The following is an 18924-nucleotide window of genomic DNA, read 5'->3' as shown; positions in this document are numbered from 1 at the left end:
TCATTTATACCATCTCCATTCAAAGTTCTGATACTCCCAGTTCCTTTTAAGCAGACGCATGTTATTTACCTTAATGCTGTGGCTCAGAGATTTGGTGCAGTCAGTTTCCCGCCCCCACCCCTCCCCACTTTTTTCATTGTTTTGTTTTGCTTGGCTTTCATTTTTTGGCCCCAAATCCTGAAGTAGAATTTGACTCTTTTGCTGAATGTTTAGTTCCACTTATAAGAGCTTTAAGGTTTTAAAATAATTTCAGTGCCATTCCATTTGGCATACAGAGATTTTATCAGTGCTTTAGAAAGTCCTCCCAAACCTGTATATAACAGCTCTTTTTCTGATCTAAATAAATAACACTTTGGACATGCAACCAGAAATTTTTTATCATCTCTGAATTTACTCTTCTCAGGTCCAGATAAAAAAGTGGTGCTTAATCCCCTGAAGATATAGACAGTTATGTGAGCTGGTCGTATTGATAAAAGAGAATCATGGCCAGAGAGGTATGGCTAGGTTCAGCTATAAAAGTTGAAGCTGTATAAATCATCAAGTAACATGGGAATTGGAAAATATCATTATAAACAACTTGTGTGAACCCCTGATGTTTTAAATTAGCCATGAAATGTGACTTGCTTTGTAATATTTCAGAGCTTCTGAAAATCCCAGCTTTTAAATCGAAATTTTCCTATTTGGCAGCAAAACAGCAGGCTTACAAAATAATTTACAACCATTTACTTTGTTAGTTATCCCTTTTAGGAAACCCTTGAGGGGAGGAAAACACTATTAATCCCCATTTTATGGATGATGGGATTGGGGTATTAAGAAGACTCAAAGTTTTGATTTAGCCAACATTGCATTTTTTAGTCTCAGTCCAAAGCTCTCGTCTCTATTTATGCCAGGGTGCCTGCCCTTATTATTATGGTTTATCTTGATAAAGAACACAGACTCAATTTTCAAAATTCAATGTAAATCACTTAGAAAAATTAGGGTAAATATAGCAGCATTGCTTTATCAGATTGATAGACTAAGTTTAGCTTTGCACAGCTGTTTTATTTTATAATTGATATGAATTTTAACATTTGTGCATCTTCTCCAAACAATTGCTGTTTTAGGACTACTATTTTATTTTTTTTTGTGGATACCCAAGAGCACTTTGGGCTTCCCTGGTGGCTCAGCTAGTAAAGAATCTGCTTGCAATGTGGGAGACCTGGGTTCGATCCCTAGGTTGGGAAGATCCTCTAGAGAAGGAAACAGCTACCTACTCCCTCATTCTGGTCTGGAGAATTCCATGGACTGTATAGTCCATGGGGTCACAAAGAGTCAGACACGACTGAGTGACTTTCACTTTAAGAGCACTTTATTGTCCTCAGTGAAAGAAATTCAGAGACCTTACACATTTTAAAAATCAGAAAAAAACATTTTAAAATAAGTTCTCTACCTCTTTCCTGCCTTTCAGTTTTATATTACACTAACTCTTGACCGCTAAAAATACATCAGCCTCTGTCTTCTCAGATTGGTCATTGAGAGGGTTTCTTCTTCTGAATTTGTTAAGCATATCTGTTTGTTTTATTCCTTATGCATTGGGGTATAGCTGATTAGCAATGTTGTGATAGTTTCAGGTGAACAGCAAAGGGACTCAGCCATACATATACATGTATACATTCTCCCCCAAACTCCCCTCCCATCCAGGCTGCCACATAACATCACACAGAATTCCATGAGCTATACAATAGGCTCTTGGTTATCCATTTTAAACATAGAAGTGTGTTTATGTCCATCTCAAACTCCCTAACTATCCCTCCCCACTGGCAACCCTAAGTTTGTTCTCTAAGTCTGTGAGTCTCTTTCTGTTTTGTAAGCATGTTCATCTGTGTGTGTGTATATGTATATATATATAAAGATTCCACATATAAGGTATGTCATACACTATTTCTCCTTCTCTGTCTGACTTACTTCACTAGGAGAAGACATAGGCAGAACACTCTCAGACATAAATTGCATCGATATCTTTTTCTATCCATTTCCCAGAATAATGGAAATAAAAATAAACAAATGAAACCTACTTAAATTCAAACCTTTATTTATTGTTTAAAGGAAACAATAAACAAAACAGAAAGACAAACCATAGATTGGGAGAAAATATTTGCAAGTGATCTGACCAACAAAGGATTAGACTCCAAAATTTACAAACAGCTCATGATGCTTAACAGCATCAAAACAAGCAACCCAATCAACAAATGGGCATAAGATCTAAATAGATATTTCTCTAAAGACATATAGATGGCCAAGAGGCACTGAAAAGATGTTCAACATTACTAATTATTAGGGAAATGAAAATCAAAACTGCAATTGGATATCACCTCACACAAGCCAGAATGGCTATCAGCAAAAAATCCACAAATAATAAATGCTAGAGAGGGTGTGGAGAGAGGGTATCCCTCCATCACTATTTAGTGGGAATGTAAATTGGTATAGCCACTATGGAGACTAGCATGGAGGTTCCTTTAAAAACTAAAAATAGAGCTAGCATATGACCCTGCAATCCCACCCCTGGGCATACATCTGGAGAAAAACATGATCTAATGTTCATGTTCAGCCCAGTGTTCATTGCAGCACTATCTACAATAGCCAAGATGTAGAAGCAACTTAAATGTCCATTGGCAAAGGAATGAATAAAAAAGATGTGGTACCTAAATAGAATAGAATAAGAATGAAATAATGCCATTTGCAGCAACACGGATGGACCTAGAGATTCTCATACTAAGGACTACTAATGTAGAGGAGTTTATCACAGTCATTTTCAACGTCAAGTAAATCAGAATTCATTGCATTTCTAATTAAAATATGTATTTGTACATTGTGAATGATGCTGCCAAATTCCCTGAGCAGTTTGCTCTTTAATAAAATATGCATTTTGCTTTGGTGTTCTATTTTTGAGAAACACTCTTACATACAGATATTAAAAAAAAAAAAAGAAATTTTACTCTAACCTTGTGATTCTATAGAGCAGATCTTAGAAGCTGAGGTCAGCGATGCTCCCTCAGAAGCTGAAGGAACTCTTTTTCAGAGGCAGGAAGAGAGCCTATTTGTTACGGCTTTTGCTTCAGTTCTCTTTCTATGGCACAGAAACAACTGAAAGCAATACAGTGGTCATCCTCCTCACTCCTGCCGTCTGTACGTGTTTCGCTGACTTAGTTTGCATAGTTGTTTCCCCAAGTGCGGTGCCCAGGCAGTCGACATCAGCATCAACTTAAGTTCCTGAACAAAAGAAAGATACCTGTAGTTTGCAAGCAGAAGATTTGGGGGCAGTGTTGGGAATCTGCACTTTAACAAGATCTCCAGGTGATTCTCGTGCTTACTAAACTCTGAGATCCATGGAATAAGAGTGAGAGGCTTGATTCACATCTATCGTAGAAGCTGCTCTACTGCTCATGGAAACTGACATCTGTGAGTAACTGGGATTGCTGTGTTTCTCTGCAGAGTGAACTTTTTTCTCAGTGTCTTCACTTACTTTCTTACTAAAATAGCCTACATCTAGCAAAACTGTTTGAACATTGCAAGCAATCCAGATTAACAAGATGGTTGAATGTTCCTGGAATCTTCTCACATAACATTTTGACTTAGGTAGGTGCTTCTCCCAAGGAAATCTTGCGGTTCAGGCTAAACGCCAGGACTATTGTTAGATTTATTCCTCCTAACGGGCTTTCTGGTAGTGGATAATGGTGACAGAACGCCTGTGCTTGCTATAGAGGGGGCAGCAAATTTTTCTTGGCTAGGCAGTTTGCTTTAACTATCTACACCTTAGTTACTTTCCTATTTCAAGTGCTAAATTTGACATCTCCTTTAAACTTCATAAACATTTTAGTGAATATAGAGCTCCGCTATATAATAACCCGGAACTAATGGTGGCATAAAATGTAAAAGGCCACTCTGAGGTCTCTCTTGTTTCCTTACATCTTACCACATGTAGTATGTAGCACTTGACCTTTAAAGAGAGCATGTTCTGGTTGTCTGGAATAGTATACCAAGTGAAGAAACGTTGTAAGGTATAATGTGCTAGATAAATATAACACAACATTATTAACATCATTGTCAAGAGAAGTGATATCAAATGAAGTTCTCTTGTTTATTTATTTAAATAGCTAGAGCAAGGCACTTTTCAAATTTTTTTTCTTAAATCCAGATTCCATAGTTTTGAAATATTGTATGCTGATGTAATTTCTTGTTTTTAAATTTTCTAAGATCCCTTCATAAAGAAAACTCTGTCATCTCTGTTTCCATTGCTGCTTACATACACGCATACATATATATATATATATGTATGTATGGTGAGAGAGAGAGAAACAGACAGAGAAAGAATAGATAAGATGAGGAAGGAACAAAAAGAGGGAGAGGAGGAGAGATGGAATAGGCAAGTGGTTGAGAGAGCATCCTGTCAATTACTGTGGCTGTGATTCCTTGATCCTGAGCAAAGAAGGACATTATCTGGTATTCAGAGGAACTAAATTATCAAGTAAGTAACTAACTAAATAAATCACAAAAATCATAACTAGTTTTCATAGTCAGAGGTGATTTAATATCCACTTGGCCCTCAGTTAGTTTCATGAATTATTCATGTATCCCTTTGGGTACTACCTCTAGTTGATCAAGTTATATGGCATTGCTGATATGAACACTATTATGCTTGGCTTGTAAAAGCCAGTAAATTGAATGCAGTTTATGAGAGGAATGCTAAAGGTGGCTGTGATAAATCTAAAAAGTTATTTCAGTTCATTTTAAAAGCCTCTGAAATATAAATAACTCTAGTGTGAATGGTAGGGCACTTATCCTATCTGGTTTCATTGTTTGTTAATGACTGTGAAAGTTCAGTCTCACCTGCAGAGTCATAAAAGTTTATAAATAATAACAGTACATGAACAGCCTCTCTGCCAATATTAAAATTCCTTGACCATGTCTTATTTTATTGATCCTACCCTCTAAATGTTCTATTAGAGGAAAAATTTGGATTATGGATATTTAACAAGATTTGAGGGGAAATTAATATTAATATATTTACCAGCTGAGTTTGATTTTTACAAGGGAAAATCTACATTAAAAAGGCTAAAGCTTAGCTTTATTTGTATGCACTGAGGAACAGTTGAAAAGGAAGGGTGTTTTGAAGTTCGGACAACTCGATAGATCACTGGAGGGAGCTCTAACTTCATGACAAAACCAGAACTGAACTCTTTTTTTCTTCTTAAATTTCATGTACAGCCACCACAAACACCCCCCCCCCCCATAAAAATCAATAATAAATATGAAAAGTGCCAGAAAAGAAAAACATGTTTAGGGGGGCATCGCACGTCACATTTGCTTGCAAACAAAGACAGAACAACTATTCAGAACTGGCAATACTTAAGTCAAAAACACAAGACCATATGTAGTGTGAGTTGCAGTGTATACTTTGTATGAAAAGTACTTTGAACAATATGATTTAAAACTGTCCCCACCACCGCATTTCACCCTCACTATAATAGTGTAAATCCACAGTGATACCACTCTCAAAGCCAGCTATGCAAAATCTGGCTTTGGCATTCACAGAATCCAGACAACAAGCTCTTGAGTACTTTATATGGGAGGAGACTTTGTAAAAAGTGTAGCTGACATCTTGGGCCCATTCTTAGAGACAACACAACTGTGCCTGTGTTGGACCAGCTTTATGAAGGACACTTGCATTCAATTTTCAGAGGTTAAATGATGTGCTTGACAGCCCTCTGGATAGGGAACCAGAATACCCAGATTTTCATCACTGCTGAACTCCTAACTATACGTGAGCTTGGAAGCTTTGTCATCTTCATATTCCTGTTGACACAGAAATATGAAAAGATTGAACTAAATGATTTCTAAAGTCCCTTCTAATTTTTAAGCTATGATCATCAAGCTAAAATTGTTTATTTGCTTTTTCAGTGCAAACTGACTTTGATTATGGTATATGTGAATAGAGAGTGATATTTAGAGTTTTGTTCTATCATCTAGAATCCCCCTAAATTCTTTGTCTATCTTAGAAAGCTGCAGAACATCTTCCAAGAGTTTTCCTCTCCCTTCCTGCTTATATACCCTTTCTTCTCCCATTGCTTCCCTGGTCCCTTTATAAACTGGCTCAAGCTAAGAATAAAATCTGTAACAGTATTCTGAAAAATGACTCTTTTCATATCTTCAGTATCAGACCCAACCTGGTAGGAATTCTGAGGACCTTAGCTGGGTCTTCTGGCAAGGATTTGTTTAATGAAGGTGTAACCTTGAGCCAGTACATAATTTGCAAGACCCAATGCAGAATGAAAATGCATCTCATAGATCATAAGACTGGGTTTGACTCTAAAACTATTATCTATGGGAAAAAAATTCACTACAAATAAGATACACTAAAAACCAAGCCACTTCTGCCAACTTATTTTTTTAAAGGTGAGAAATCGTTTCAACAAAGAAGCTGTGATTATATTTGGGCCAGATCCTTAGAAGGATAATTAGTTAAATAGTTTTGGAAAAAAGCACTGTAGAAGGGGGAAGTGTTGAAATCATATGATAATTTTGTTTATACCAATTAAAAATTTCAATCTGAGAAGCTGTAATGGTTTCTTCCAAGTAGTTTCAAGAAACTGGAAATCCAGCTGGAAATGTAAACAGTGGCACAAAGACTGACAAGAAATTTCCTGGAGGGATTGCCAAAGTGTAGGAGAAAGCTGCTTTCAAAGGACTAGAAGTATTGGTTTACCTCTGCTACCCAAAGTCTTAAAGTCTGTAATTATTCAACTGTATAATTTATTTGTATTTTCCCCTAACATTTTGTTTTTGTCTGAGTCTATTATTCTAATGGGAAGAAAATTATCTTGGTAATACATGCACTATATTGTGAACTTTGATGGTATATTTGTGGTTTCAAAACAATTTTGAGGCTTTTTTCCCCCTTCAACAATAGCCATTATTCAGCATTGACTGACTTTATGACAAGGTTCCTTGGCATTCATTTTTATTTCGCTCAAAGGTGCAAGTAAATCATGTTAATATTTTAGGTAGCATCTTGTGATTTGCATTGGCTGAGATCTGGAACAAGATAATTCATAGCTCTGAATTTGTTTTCTCCTCTACACGGCACAACTTGCTGGCATCCTGACTGCTTCGGAGACGTACCATCATCTTTGTGGTGGAGTTTCAGCAGGCTTTCCTCCAGTCAGCTGTGAGCGATCAGTATGCAGGAGTGTTCCTGCTGCCCTCTCTCTCTCTCCCCCAGGTGCTGAGGCTCCTACTCCTCCCTTCATCTGTGGACAGAAACGTATACTTTTGGACTTTCAAGTTTGCCTTCTCTTGCAATAGCCCTCTTTCTCTCTTGAATTAAAAACTAGCCCATCTACTGAACTAAGTTTTATTAGTTTGTCTACTAGTCAATGACTGTACACATAGGTACCCTTTTAAGTACTACAACTGCTTCTCCGTTGAGCCTGCTGCTATCTGAAAATTTAAGGCATGTGAGAGTCTGAAATGTAGAATTCTGTCATGGGGAAGGCCAGGAGGAGAGTTGACTTGGGTAAGGAGTGATGTATTGTGACCTTAAAATATTGAAGTTGCTTAATTTCTAAGGTAAAGGCAATCTTATTTTTTTAGATACTATATCTCATCCCTTTGAGAGTAAGTATGTTAGTTAACCAAAGATAATTTAGAGAAGCTAAAATTTGGGAACTGGAATACGGGCTTTAATTATGACCTTTGCACTCAATTCACAATGAAAGTAGATTGAACTTAAACTTCCCAATATCATAGCCTTCAGGGCTAATGCTTTAGAATAAACTTAAAAGGAAACTGTTCCATGCTGAAATCCATTAGTCATTTCTTTAGCAAACTCTCTTCAGTAGGGTCCCTATAGCCTCCATTTCCTGATTCTGCTGTAGTTTATGGTGTTAGGACTAGATCCCAAAGAACACTGTGGAATACAGTCTGAAAAAGCACTTTTAAAATCTATACTGTTAAAAGAAAAAATGACTGGAGGAAAAAACAAGGTAATTATAACAACATAATAATGCAGAGAATATAGCCTACAATGAAGTAATTTCAGTTATCATCATTATTAGCACAGTTTTTAGAAGTCATTAATTGCTGAACTTCTAAATGTTTTGTTTATTATGATAAAAATATTTTTATTCATGCAAAGGATGACATCAAATCAGTGTTCTGCAGGTGATGAGGAATTACTTTTCTCATGATCACAAGGTCTTCCCTTAGGTATGCTGTAGAGAGATATTTCACTTACAGCTAAAATCTACCCAATTGCCTAAGGAAACAAAGGACATTTCTGCCCAGGGATTTGGTTTATATTTTTAATTTGGAATGATTTCATTTACTTATTATTTTATTTTCTGGGGGGCATAACTCGTAGCATGCAGAATCTTCCTGGACGAGGAACTGAACTCATGCCCCCTGCAGTGGAAGCAAAGAATTTTAACTGCTGGACCACCAAGGAAGTCCAAATTTGGAATAAATTTTAATTTATTTATTTATTTGTTTATTTTTATTTTTGGCTGCTCTAGGTCTTTGTTGCTATATGAGGGCTTTCTCTAGTTGCAGCAAGTAGGGGATACTGTTTGTTTCAGAGCCCAGGCTCTAGGGTGTACAGCCTTCAGTGGTTGCAGTATATGGGCTTAGTAGTTTTGGCTGCCAGCCTCTAAAGTACCAGCTCAGTAGTTGTGGTGCAGGGGCTTAGTTGCTCTGTAGCAGATGGGATCTTTCAGGACCAGGGATGGGACCCATGTTCCCTGCATTGGCAGGCAGATTCTTAACCACTAGGCCACCAGGGAAGTCTCTGGAATAATTTTAGACTTACAGAAAATTTACAAAACTATATAGCATAGCCAATTCCTGAATGCCCTTCACCCAGCTTCACATTCATAGTACAATGATCAAAACTAGGAAATTAATACTGGAAAATCTTATTAGCTAAATTATAGATGGTATTTGAATCCCAACAATTTTCCCATTCATTTCCTTTTTTTTTTTTTTTTTTGCCACAGAATCCAATCGGGAATCTCATATTGCATTCAGTGGTCAAATCTACTTAGTCTCTCCAGATGTGTAAAACTTTTCTCAGTCTTTCCTTGTCTTTCTTGATCAGTCATATTTCAAACAGGATTTATTCAGAAGTTATTTATTTGAGTTGAGTAATAATGAAAGAAAAGAAAAATTCCTGACATTTGTGAACATTAAGAGGAAGATGATATATTTTCTTAGAAACCTTTCCAATTATTAGAGTATGCTTTGCTAATTTTAAATGTATGTATTTAAAATTATGAGTTAAAATCTAGATGATAAAATATTTTAAAAATATTTCTGAAAGAAAAAATGTTATCTACATATTGCTGATTTGTTTGTTTCGCTTTGTAATGACCTGTCTTGAGCAGTTCAAATCTAAAATAAAACTCTTTTAGGAGTGGTTTTTGGATTTACAATTTAGAAGAATTTTTGCAGAAAAGGAATTAGTATAATTGCTTTATGGCCTCAGAAGCTTAAATTAGAAACAAATTATATTAATTATATGGTATATATCTGACAATTTTACTACTTTAAATAGTTTAAAATAAATTTCAGAGTAGTGTAGTCAAATTCTGAATATAAATACTTGTATATATTCTATGTTCCTAACTTAAGTTTAAGTTACAGAAAGCATTATTTATAAATATAATTATATATATATACATGCATATACATATACAGTCTGTATGTATATGCATGCTTGTTTGTATAATTCTCTGCAGCATTGTGGAATGCTTTTTTGAGAGCACATGAAAAAAAATACATGTTCTTCAATAAGAGCCATTTCATGTAACCTAAATGCATTATTTCATCACCTTGGATAATGAGCAGAAGTCACAATTCTTTTTAAAATAAAGGTTAATATGACTGCCCTCCCACCTTACCACTCAAACTTATGTCTTCTCTTTGCCCCAAGGACAGCTCTCAGAGCATTCTGAATCCTGAGGGGGCTCACCCATAGTTCAGCCCCAATGTGTCCTCACTCTCACTGGTGTCCAGAGTCTAGGTGTGGCCCCTTTAATCAGAAGAGTGCCCAGGTATAATCTTAGGCCAAAGCTTGGGATTGTATCACCTAACTGTCAAGCTGGGGACTCGCTACACCACTCCTGAAAGGCGCAGCATTCACAGCCAACAGAGCAGTTTCTCCGTTCTTAAGGCATCATCTGAAGTGCCACACCTGGTTCCCAGGACCTTGCAGGAGGAGAACCCAAGGACAAACCACGGCCACAGTGTGCCTCCTTTGTGTCAGGTGGTTTCCTGATGTCTGCTGACATCTCTGTCTACTTGGTGTTCGCTGACAGTAGCACTGTTTCTTGAGGTCTGTGTTTGCATGTGTGGAGGGGGTTGCTGAGCTGGAGAGAAGAAAGCCTTCTCTTACAGAGCTATGTTTACTGTGCTCACCCTCACTGGTATGCAGCTGAGTGTCTGGCACTGTTACCTGCGCTGTTCTGATACTCAGAAGAGTGGCATAGCAAGGCTAGACATGTTACAAGGAGTTTCAGAGGCAGCTATGGGGCCCATGGATTACAGGAACATGGTCTATTCAGCAGAAAAAAATATCCAAGTTTGTCAGACATGTGCATCTTTTTAAAAATAATATTCATATATATATTTGACGTATAGTTGATTTTCAATGTTGGTTAGTTTCAGGTGTACAGCAAAGCCTATATACACATATATACATATATATGTATGTATATATATATGTATATATATACTTTTCCCAGATTATTTTCCATTATAGTTTATTATTAGCTATCAAATGTAGCTTGTGATATTCTGTGATATAGGTCCTTGATATTTGTCTATTTCATATATAGTAGTGTGCATCTGTTACTCCCAAACTCCTACTTTATCCTTCCTTCCCCTTTCCCCTTTGGTACCTATAAGTTTGTTTTCTGTATCTGTGCATCTGTAAAAAGTTCATTTGTATCATTTTTAGATATATATATTCCACCTATAAGTGATATCGTATATGTATCTTTCTCTGTCTGACTTACTTCACTTAGTCCCTAGGTCCAGCCATGTTCCTGCAAATGGCATTATTTCTTTTTTTTTACAGCTGAGTAATATCCCTTTGTATATATGTACCACATCTTTATCTATTCCTCTGCCGATGGACATTTAGGTTGCTTCCATGTCCTGGTTTTTGTAAATTGTGCTGCTATGAACATTGGGATGCATGTATTGTTTCAAATTAGAGTTTTCAGACATGTTCATCCTTTTAATGATAAATTTTAACCTCTTTGGGTCTCTTTTTCTTATCTGAAGGGGAGGAGCTTAGCATATATTGGTTTCAGACCTTAAAATATGTCTATATGACAGCATCTGCCATCTAAGGAACTTACACACACACACAAACACACACATACAAGTACAGAGAGCTGGACTGATACTATAAATAATGGTTACTTGATTGTGAGCAGGTTGTACTGACTACAACCCAGTATGTGAGAGTTCATTTGAAACAAAAGTGCCCTGCAGCCAATTAAAGGGAAGGAGCAAATCTTGAAACAGGGATTAGTTCTTCAAATCACCACTGTTCAGTCAGTGATCCAGATTTTTTACATTGGTAGAGCCAAGGAAAATAGTCGCATTGGAATGGGGGGAGGAGGGAAGGGAGGCAAGATCTCTTGAAGGTGCATTTACAGAGCATCTTCCTCCTCCTCCACCTCCTTCTTTGATTCTTAAAGAGAATAGATACTGGGAATGTATATCTTGGGCATAGATACTGAAGAAATAGAATATATGGTGGCAGAAACATCCTGTCCCTCAAGGGACCTCTTGGTAATCCCAAACCACAATGCAATCTCTCTGCTTACTTTGCACACAGAATTGTTGAGTTTCTCTGCAGCTTGAAAGTTTTTGCAGTTAAGTATGAAATTTTATTGGAGTAGAAACAAAACCAGGATGTAAGCTTCAGGAGGGCAAAAATTTTGTCTTTGATCTTTGCTGTATTTCAAATTCTTGGAATAGTGTATGATCCATAGTAAAAACTGAATATTTGTTCTTGAATGAACTTGTATATTTAGAAATAAATTGGTTAAATTAGTCAAATGCATTTTCTAATTCATTACTGAAAATTTTTACAATAAACTATTTTGCAGTCATTAGGATAATTTATACCATCATTGTATTGTCATAGAAAAGTATTTATGCTATAGTGAGAGATAAGTAAATGTCTTATTTGTTTAAGACACCTATGTATATTTATGTGTCATAAATATGTGTATATGTTTGTAAATTACTTTTAAAAATGTCTATTACTTAAAAATTGTAAAAAAAAAATGATTTGGAAGAATGGCATTGAAACATGTATACTATCAGGTAAGAAACGAATCGCCAGTCTATGTTCGATATAGGATACAGGATACTTGGGGCTGGTGCATGGGGATGACCCAGAGAGATGATATGGGGTAGGAGGTGGGAGGGGGTTCAGGATTGGGAACTCATGTACACCCGTGGCTGATTCCTGTCAATGTATGGCAAAACCAATATAGTATTGTAAAGCAAAATAAAGTGAAATAAAAATAAAAAAATTGTATATGTACATATATATATGCAAAAGTCATAAGCTTGAATATAAATACATAAAATATTTTTAGGTGATAGAATTCTGATTAGTTGAATGTAGCTAGTGGACTTCAAGTGGAATCAACAGTGGTGATTTAAAAAAATAACGGTAGTTGGAAAAAAGAACAATGGTTGAATGTCAAAGCTCAGCATTAATTGTATTAATATTTTGTTGTTGTTTAGTCGCTAAGTCATGTCTGACCCTTGCGACACCATGGACTGTAGCCTGCCAGGCTCCTCTGTCCACAGGATTTTCCAGGTAAGAATACTGGAGTGGGTTGCCATTTCCTTCTCCCAACCAGAGGACTCTTCCCTACCCAGGGATCAAACTCACACCTCCTGCTTGACAGGCAGATTCTTCACAGCTGAGCCACCAGGGAAGCCCAGTTACTGAAACTGAACCATACCAGTTATAGAAGTATTGGAAATTATACCAGTTATAGAAGTATTGGAAATTAAACCAGTGGTAGAAATATTGGAAATTATGGTATTAAAAAATAAAAAAAAAAACTTGCTCACTTCTGTATTTGAACAAGTTACAAAAAATATACAAATGAACAAATGATATTGAAAGAATTATCGACTTTTTTTCCCCCAAGCTAAGAAATTTCTACTTGGTAAAGATATAGCATTATCGTACAGATAGTGTTAAATCAGTCACATTATTCCTCTAATGGCTAAGATGAATAACAGCAGAGATTTTCAAGGTGCCCTGTGCATAAAGCAAATATTGCATACTGTTTGGCTTACATATATTGGCACCCCACTCCAGTACTCCTGCCTGGAAAATCCCATGGACAGAGGAGCCTGGTAGGCTGCAGTTCATGGGTTCGCGGAGGGTCAGACACGACTGAGCGACTTCATTTTCACTTTTCACTGTCATGCATTGGAGAAGGAAATGGCAACCCACTCCAGTGTTTTTGCCTGGAGAATCCCAGGGACAGGGGAGCCTGGTGGGCTGCCATCTGTGGGGTCACACAGAGTCGAACACGACTGAAGCGATTTAGCATGTTTGTCTTAAACCCTATCTCTCTTATAGATTGTGGAATATGATAACAAGATAGGCAGCTAATAAATGCTCATTGAGTGAACTCGTGATTGTCTGGGTTAAATGGGAAACAGATAATCAAAAGCAATGGTGACTGGAATGACAGTAGCAGTACTGTGGACCCAAACTTTGTGAGGTGGTATAGACAGATACAAAAGTTCCTCACCTTTCCCTGGCTTTTGAAAACTGATTCTTCTATAAGTTTTATCTGTGCCTAAATTTAAATTGCTTTGCCTTTCATTCATTTTGGTAATAAAAGCTTTTTTTTTTCCCACCCCTGTAAGTTCAAGCTATCAGTAGGTGAAGTAAAACCCTAATTCTGTCTTGTCCTCCAGTGCCATCAGTAGTTACTAGAGTTTTATGTATCTTTTCATCATTGTATTGAATTTTTAGAATTGCTTTCTCAGTGCGGTTGTAAGGCTTTGAAAATTCTCTTTGTAGAGTTAGTGATTTGGTAACATATTTTGAGTGAAGTTGTGAAGAGCCTACGAATAAATAGAGCAGAAGAGAAGAAAAAGATATAGATTGCATCTAAGGATGTTAAAATTCAATTTTACCTTTTTCTCTGAAAACAGGCTTCTGCCTTCAGTTTCTACATTTGAATGAGGTACATGGAAAACAGCTACTTTTAAGAAAAAGGTTCACTTGATTGTTCTTTCTTTTTCTTCATTTCTTCTTTCCTTTAAAAAAATTTAATAGAGGCAATCTTTTCCAAAAGTTGATGTTGAAATAAATACTGCACTTTCTTCTTATGGTGGTTTGAATCAGTGCTTCAGATGGGTAAAAAAGAAATTTGCACTCCATCTTCTTGCATTTTTGCAGCTTTATTTGCATAAATGTGCAATTTATGTAGGGGGTGATATACTGTATTGAGAAATTCAGAGGCAGCTTCAGGGCCATCTTGTAGGGAAGCTGTGCTGAACTTGAAATTTAATTTAAATATTTCATTTCATTATCATAGATTGCAACATTGGTAGTAAACTCTCCCTCCTTTAGAATCAGCTCTAATCCAATCCGTGAAAATTCAATTGCCCTGTCACTCTTAGTCTGCGACATTTTGTGACTGAAAACAGGGAACTGCTAGCTTTGTAATGGAGCTTGTCTGAAAGAACACTTTTGACTTCTTCCCTAGAAGGAAGAGTCTTCAACTTAGAAATTTAAGTAATAGAATTTGATCTAATTAACTAAAAATTGTGCTTATTAATGTCCTCCTGCTACATCGGCAGATGTAAATGCAAGTCAATGAGCATCTTTCATTTTCCACTAATCTTTTAAAAACTAGTCATTTTTGTTGCATCTGAAAGTGTGTTCAGCCCTGTGACTCCATGGAACCCATCAGGGTCCTCTGTCCATGGAATTCTCTAGGGAGGAATACTGGAGTGGGTAGCCATTCCCTTCTCCAGGAGATCTTCCTAGCCCAGGGATCAAACCCAGGTCTGCTCATTGCAGGTGAATTCTTCACCATCTGAGCCGCCAGGAAAGCCCTTTGTTAAGTTAGTTGCTGCAATTGACTACTGATTTTACCTCTCCATTGACATCATTGAAATCAGCAGCACATGCTGGTGATTAATAACTAGGTTGTTACTCAGAAAAAACGTTCCTCTTTGTTAATAATGATTATGAAAAACTTCTTATAAAAAATATCATTTCTAGAGACTACCCTGGTAGTTAAGGCTCTGCCTCCAGTGCAGGGAGCATGGGCTTCATCCTTGGTCAGGAATTGAAATCCTGCATGGAGTAGCAAAATATATATATATATACACACACACACTTTACATATGTATATATATAATATATTATTTCTAGCAATACATGCATAGTTATTAGCTAGGGTTGTAGGCATTATTAGAATCATGAGGATGTCAAGGCTGCAAAAATACATTATGATTTCCTTGAGGTGGTAAAAACCACCACTCCAATTATTGTTTGTGATTAATGTATTAGGAGACTGTGGCTTTCTCCATGCTCATCCTCATTTTGGTATATCTATGGATATTATCAGGTCCTTTTTGGAAATAATATTTTAACCCCTAAGAGTAACTCTGATCCAGAGAGAATAATTTGAAGGTGATGAAGTCATTGTCTTTGTCAAACATGCCTAGTTGCTTATAGTTCAAAGACTGTATTAATGACACATCAAATAGTCCATCAATGAAATAAATGCATGCTTACACATAAGAATATGCTTATATCCCTGCCACTCTTACATATAAATACAGTATATATGATATATAATTTGGGAAAAAAATATTTTTCTCTTCTCTACTTTAACAAGCTAAATTGTGTCTTTTAAGTTTAGAATTGGATAGGTTGTGTCATCACCTTCATCTTGGACCCTGCAATTTCCATAAACCTCTTCTCATCTGGGTTTGAACAGAGAACATATTGATGGATTTAATATTCAATCCTGAAAAGATGCCAGGGGAACAACTGCAGTCAGAATAGACATGGAGATAATGAGCGTGTTTGCTTTCCTCCTTTGATGGATCAGGGCCTATTTGGTCACATGGCGGTTGTTAGCCATGGAAAGCAAATTCCCTCACTGTCTTTGTTGGTAATGGACTCTGACTGCATATTTATGACATTGAAATTCCAATGTGAGTTGCATCTCATTCCTTCTGAGTTTGGGCTTCCTTTCTGCTGACAGTGCTCATATTAAGTTTGGGAAGTATTTGCTATTTGCATTGTTTTAACTTCTGTTTTTTAATTACTTTTATTGCCACATAATCTTGATATTTATGGGCAACTTTTAAATGAGTTATAAATGGCTGGAATTATGAAGTAATAAAAATAAATGAAAACTGCTTCATATTTTAATTATTTTTAATTTGGCCTTAGCGATAAAGGAAGATAAGGATGTACCAAAGGGGTCAGAGCTTGGAAGGAGATAACAGTTTCTGCCTTACAGTTCTGTTTTCCCCCAAGTGAAAAGCAGAATGTATCATAGAAGGCTTACGACTCATGGACTGTGTTTGATTGAGCAGGCTTACTGTACACATCCACACTCATGAATGATATTTTATTGAAAGGGGTTAAGAACAGATGAAGGCCACAGTCATGTACATATGTATATAAAATCATCCTCAAAAGTTGATATTAAGTTTCTTAAGAAACTCATACTTTATCATGAAAAACAATATATGTACAAAAAATAAAACCCCAGAGCAATATTGGTACTCTATTTACAATTACTAATGGCTTGGTAAAAAAAAAAGTACTAAAGGAATTCAGAAACTGGACAAATAATTGTGATCTGGTGTTATTCAGAATATACTGTTGAGAAAGCTAAGGATTGCTCTGTATCTGAAAATATTTGTTAAGGGAAAGGAGAATAGGACACTTCAGCTAGAGAATAAACTTATAGATATAAAGACTTCAGTGTATCAAAGAATAATATGGAAGTTTTTTAAAATGCAAGGGAAGATGAACTTAAGGCATAGCAAATTAGTGCTAATACAAATAATACTGACAAACAGCCAGTATTTACTGAATGGTTGCTATGGCCCAAAGTATTGTGCTAAGTACATTACATGGGTTCTCTCTTGTAACCCATTTTTAAAGATATACAGCAACATACTGAAAGACTTCATAGTTACATTTGAGCCCCTTGGCAACAGGAACTAATATAAATCTTAAAATATTCAGTGATTTGATTTGGATGAGTGGATGTGAGATGGAAAAAAAAGACAAGAAGAACAGCTGACAGATTACTCTGAAGGTTTGAGTATTAATGAATTGTACCGTTCTGCATGAAAATAGTGGATTTATCCAGTGATGTGCGGGTAAATATTTAACAGTTGACTCTCTAGGGGGAAAAGCCCTGATTTGCTAATTTGCCCACTTTCTGTGGTGTAAATACTTTCACAATGACTGAATTCAAGCTGCCAATTCAAGATTAACTGGCTCACCAGAGTCCTGACATTCACAACTGGCTTTTGCCAGTAAGTATGAGCTGGCTCTGAACACCATCAAGTTATTCTCAGACATCTAGAGACTGAAGGACAAGTGAGTCTTGGATGGTTTGGCTATGTGGAATAGAAGAGACTGTATCAAAAGTGGAATCCAGTTTTATAGCTTGAGGGAATGAGAGCCTAGGTGTCCCTGCCTTCTAGGAGGACAAGTCCAGCTGTACCTAAACTAGACAAGACTCACATAGAGACCTAACTGTTGTATTTCCTTCAGGAAAGTGTCTGAGAGTTTTACTTGCTTGGAGGAGAAAGCTTTCTGCCCAAGGTGATTAGGGAAAGCACATGATACTGGGGCAATGAGAGGAGGGTGTGGCACATGTCCTTTGGTCCAGTTCAAAGATTAAGTCTGAGTCATCAAAGTAGAGAGGCTAGAGACTGATTTGGTAGGATTCCTTTTCACTGAAGGATCCCATGAAACATGTTGTCTGCTTCTCCTGGAGGAGGGATATTGTATACATTAGGGGAAAGGATCATTCTTTGCAGCTGTGCACCTCCCTATGGCTTCAGAGACATGGGACACTTTCTAGAGAGTCTGGGAGATGTTTAAGGGACTTGGAGAAACTCTTAATCAACATGAAGTCCTGTCTTTGCAGATATGAATTGAAATTTGAATATTAACAAATCATGCATGTTTGTACCCAAAGGTTTCCCCAGACTGGGAAATTTGGACCAGGGAGAAAGAAGTGGGGAATTTAAGATGGGAAAAGGTGAGCACAAACCTAATCATGTTATATATGAGATGATAGCTGAGAAAATTTGTCCTGTAATGCAACGGAAGCTCTAGAGGAAAGACTAGAAATAAGGAAGGGAAATGGGAACTCTCAACCAAAAGATGGGATTCAAATCAAGGAGAGTGGAGAAAGACCAGATTGTTTCTGATGAAGCCCATAAGAACATTCATAATCATAACATTTTAGGTGAAACCAATATATTTCAACCAGGCTACAATTCTGAGTGTGTTTGGTAAATAAATTCGTTTTCCCCAGCTGTGCCTTAGAAACAAACCTTTCTGTGCCCTGCTCATTAGTTTACAGATCTTCATGGATTCCTAATTTCCTCCTGACATTTTTGGTAAGCAAAACTGGGCAACAGGCATGCCATCCCTGTACTAAATAGTCCATGTGCCAAGACAGAATGAATGCTTCTGTCTTTCTACTGTCCAAAAACTTCACAATGCATTGTGTCCTGGCTTTTATTATGTTTGAGCAGCAGGGATGATATAATTTTCTTATTCCTTTCAAGGAATTACTTACTCCTTAGTATTTTTCTCCTTGCCCTGAGTAGAGC

This window comes from Ovis canadensis, chromosome 4, assembly GCF_042477335.2.
Source record: "Ovis canadensis isolate MfBH-ARS-UI-01 breed Bighorn chromosome 4, ARS-UI_OviCan_v2, whole genome shotgun sequence".
NCBI classification, from domain to species: domain Eukaryota; kingdom Metazoa; phylum Chordata; class Mammalia; order Artiodactyla; family Bovidae; genus Ovis; species Ovis canadensis.
This window is presented reverse-complemented; position numbering follows the sequence as displayed.